The sequence below is a fragment of the Octodon degus genome, unplaced genomic scaffold, assembly GCF_000260255.1.
Source record: "Octodon degus isolate 3935 unplaced genomic scaffold, OctDeg1.0 scaffold00424, whole genome shotgun sequence".
Lineage (NCBI taxonomy): Eukaryota > Metazoa > Chordata > Mammalia > Rodentia > Octodontidae > Octodon > Octodon degus.
Window position 1 is genome coordinate 65766 of NW_004525000.1, and position 4793 is coordinate 70558.

Consider the following 4793-nt stretch of genomic DNA (forward strand, 5'->3'; position numbering starts at 1 on the left):
AAAAAAAAATGAATGCAGTCTTTTTATATAATGGAGTACTACTCATCCATAAAGAAGGATAAATTGGATTTGTATAGGTAAATGAATGCAACTAGTGACCATACGCACAAGTGAAATAAACTAGATACACATGTTTAAACATCTTGTGTTCATAGTGTGAGAATCTGAAAGAGTAAATAAGATTTAAAATGTATATTAGAGATCCAGCCCAAGCCCAGGCCAGGCAAGAGTGAGGGAGAACTTCTGGCTAGTGGGCATTGTGGGAACTCTCCAGCTGCGTGAGTGAGACCCTCTGCTGCACCCTCGGGACCCCTCCGGAGCCCACCTCAAGCACACCGAGTGAGTGAGAACTTCTGCTAGGCATTCAGGACCCTCCAGATCCAGCCAAACCGAAGCCCTGTGAGTGTGGAGAGCTTCCGGCTCCCATGTGCCCGCGGGACCTCTCCAGACCAAACTCAGGCATGGCTTGTGAGAGAGACACTCTGTTGCAAGCCTCAGGACCCCTTCATCCCTGCAGAGCCCATCTTCCAAGCCCACCAAGTGAGTGAAAATTTCTTCAGTGTTCTCGGGACCCCCCAGGCTGAGCCCAAGCTCAGGCCCTGCTCATGTGTGGGAGAGCTTCTGGGCTCCCCTGAGCTCTGTGGGCCAAGGACACAACAGAGAGGCAAAACAGATTCACTTCCAAGGGCTGCAGCAGGAAGAAGCTGAGCACAACACCTAGACCCAAGCCAGACACAACTGGATAAACTCAAACTTAGTAGATCTTCACGCAAATTTCAGTAAGTGCTAAGGTTATAACTCTACCAAAGCTCTATTACAAAGGTCTGAGGTTAGTGCTATATGAAATGACAAAGAGAAGGAGCAAAATGCAATGTCAGGCCTCGAGCCCACCCAGAATAAATGCAGAGGACACTAGCTCAGCTGAAATGTATGAATTAATAGCGTCTAAAGTAAAGAAACAACAGCAGATAGGTATAAAAGAACACAGATCAGAATTAATCTCGGAAATAAAAAAAATCTCTGAATTAAAAGCATCTGAACTAAACAATCAAATGCAGAAACATATAGAGGAAATCAGATCAGAAATAATCTCTGAAGTAAAAGAATTAATAACTGCGTCTCAAGAAGACACTGATAAAAAGTAGAAGAGATTAGAAAAGTGGCAGATTCCTTGAATGAGCAATACAGGAAAGAAATACATTTCATGAAGCAGAGTCAAAGAGATATAAGGAACTTAAACTCTCAATCACAAGCCTGAAAAACCATTTGATCGAAAGTGAAGATAGAGTTTCAGATCTTGAAGATGCTGGTGCACCTAGTGCAAAGGTAAGAAAGAATCTCTTAAAAACAACTAGGATGCAGGAAAGAATAATCCATCACTTGCAAGATGATGCAAAGATGAACAGTGCGAGACTAATAGACATCAATGAGAATGAAGGAGTCAGTACAAATGATATAAAAAGAATGTGGACAGAAGTAATAGCAGAAAACTTCCTAAATATGAGGATACAAGCTGACATTCAGGTAACCAAAGCACACAGAATGCTAAATAACTTCAACCCAATTGAAAACACACCGAGACATATAAGAGTCAAGATACCAGAAATCCAGCACAAGAACAATATACTGAAAGCCACTAAAGAAAAGAAACAGATCACATTTAAAGGAAAACCCACCAGAATAATGGCAGATTTCTCTTCACAAACTATGAAGACAAGAAGAGCATGGAGCATAGTACTTCAAGTCCTCTATGCAAACAAATTCAAACCCAGACTACCATACCCTGCAAAACTCTCTTTAAAGTTTGATGGAGAAGTGAAATACTTCCATAACAAAGAACAAATGAAGAATTTTATGATGACAAAGCCAACCCTACACAGACTACTAAACGATGTTCTAGAGAGGAACCAAAATGATCAGAACTCCACAAATGAGAACAGAAGGAACCCACTAAGTAGGGCAAGCAATTCAACACAGAAGAAAAAGGAGTAAACAAAAGAAGGTAAATGACATGTTGATCATAAATCAACACATCTCAGTTATAACCATCAATATAAATGGTCTCAGTTCACCAATTAAAAGAAGAGACTGGCACAGTGGATTAGGAAACATAACCAACAATATGCTGTGTACAAGAATACACTTAACTCAAAAAGTAATTCATAGGCTGAAAGTCAAAGGATATAAAATAATACTACACATCCTTGAACCTCAGAAGTAAGTGGGGGTAGCAATCCTCTTCCCAGACAGTTTCAACTGCAAACCAAGAATGATCAAATGAAACTAAGAAGGCCACTATATGCTGGCTAGGGGAAAACTTCAAGAAGATGTGACACTCATAAATGTATACACACCAAACACAAGAGCACCCAACTATATAAAATGAATCTTAATGGACATGAAAAATCTAATAGACAATACCACAATCTTAACAGGAGACCTTAACACGCCCTTATCCCAAAAATATAGGTCAACCAGACAAAAATTTAGCAAAGAAATAATAGAACTGAACAAGAGCTTGGAACGAATGGACTTAGTGGACATATCCAGAATGCTCGACCCAATGAGAGATGAATATACATTTTTTTCCAGCTGCACATGGATCATTTCTAAAACAGACCACATACTAGTCAATAAGTCATGCTTAAGAATATGCAAGAAAGCAGAATTTATCCCATGCATATTATATCACCACAGTGCATTGAAACTGGAAATAAATGAGACAAGAAAACAGAAAAACTGCATAAATGCATGGAAATTAAGCAACACCGTACTCAGCAACCAATGGGTCACAGATGAAATTAAACAAGAAATTCAACAATATCTACAATTCAATGAAAATTCAGGCACAACTCATCAGAACTTATGAGATGCAACAAAAGCAGTTCTCAGAGGGAATTGCCTAGCTATGAACTCACACATTCAGAAAACAGAACGGGAACAAATAAACAACCTAACGTTGCACCTCCAACATCTAGAAGAGGAAGAACAAACCAAACCCAGCCCAAAGACTGGAAGAAATCATACAGATTAGAGCAGAAATTAATTCAATTGAGATGAAGAAAACAGTTCAAAGAATTAACGAATCAAAAATCTGGTTCTTTGATAGAGTAAATAAAATTGATAAGCACATAGCTAACCTCATCAAAAATAGAAAAGAAAAAAATCAAATACAAGCAATAAGGAATGAAAAGGGTGTAACTACCACAGACCCAGTGGACATTCAGAAGATTGTCAGTAGCTACTTTGAGAATCTTTATGCTCACACAATAGAGACACAGAAAAATGGATGGATTCCTAGAAAGGTATAATTTACCAAAACTGAATCAAGAAGATATAACAACTCTCAATAATTCAATAACAGTCAATGAAACACAAAATTTAATAAAAAGCCTACTGACAAAGAAAGTCTACATCTGGATGGATTCACAGTGAATTCTATAAGAAATTTATGAAAGACATAATCCCTACACTCCTCAAACTCTTCAATGAAATTGAAAAGGAAACAATCCTCCCAAAGTCATTCCTGGAGGCAACTATTATAATGATATCAAAACCAGGGAAAGATGTAACTAAGAAAGAGAACTACTAGCCAATTGCCCTCATGGACATAGATGCAAAAATCCTCAGTAAAATCCTAGCAAATGGAAATCATCAAGAATATTATACACCATGACCAGGTAGGATTCATCCCAGCCATGCAAGGATGTTTCAATATAAGCAAATCCATAAATGTAATCCACCATATCAATAAAGTCAAATCTGGAAACTACATGACCATCTCAATTGATGCAGAAAAGGCTTTTGACAAAGTCCAACACTCATTCATGTTCAAAGTCCTACTGGAAATTGGAATAGATGGCCTCTACTTCAATCTGATAAAAGCCATCTATGACAATCCAATGGCTAATATAATTCTAAATGGGGAAAAACTGAAATCTTTTATTCTCAGATCTGGTAGAAGACAAAGAAGTCCTCTATCACTACTCCTATTCAGTATGGATCTGGAGTCATTAGCTAGAGCCATTAAACAAGAGAGAGAGAAAAAAAGGAATAAGAACAGGTAAAGAAGAAGTGAAATTATCATTATTTGCAGATGACATGATACTTCACTTGGAAGACCCAAAAAAACTCCACCAAGAAGCTACTAGAATTAATACAAAAACTCAGTAGCATATCAGGTTACAAAGTCAATACCCAAAAGTCAGTACCATACCTCTACACAGATAACAAACACACTGAGAGGGAAATTAGAGAAACAATACCTTTCGCAATAGCACCATGGAAAATGAAATACCTTGAAATTAACCTAACTAAAGAAGTCAAAGATCTTTTCAAGGAAATTTACAGTACTCTGAAAAAAAGAGATCATAGAGGATTTCAAAAAATGGAGAGATATTCCCTGCTCCTAGATAGGAAGAACAACACCATGAAGTCAGCCATACTCCCAAAATTGCTATACTGAAATGCAATCTCTATCAAACTACCAACAGCATACCTCACAGAGGTATCATTCCTAAAATATATTTGGAACCAGAAAAGACCTAGAATAGCAAAGGAACTCCTGGCCAACAAAAGAAGGCAAGAAGCATACAATTCCTGATTTGAAATTATACTATAAAGCTGATGTATAAAATCAGCATGGTACTGGCAACAAAATAGACCTGATGAACAATGGAATAGATTAGAAGATGCAGAAACCTCTTTGAACACATTCAGCCACCTGGTCCTCGACATAGGGGCCAAACATGCTTACAGGAATAAAGGTAGTCTCTTTAACAAATGGTGCTGGA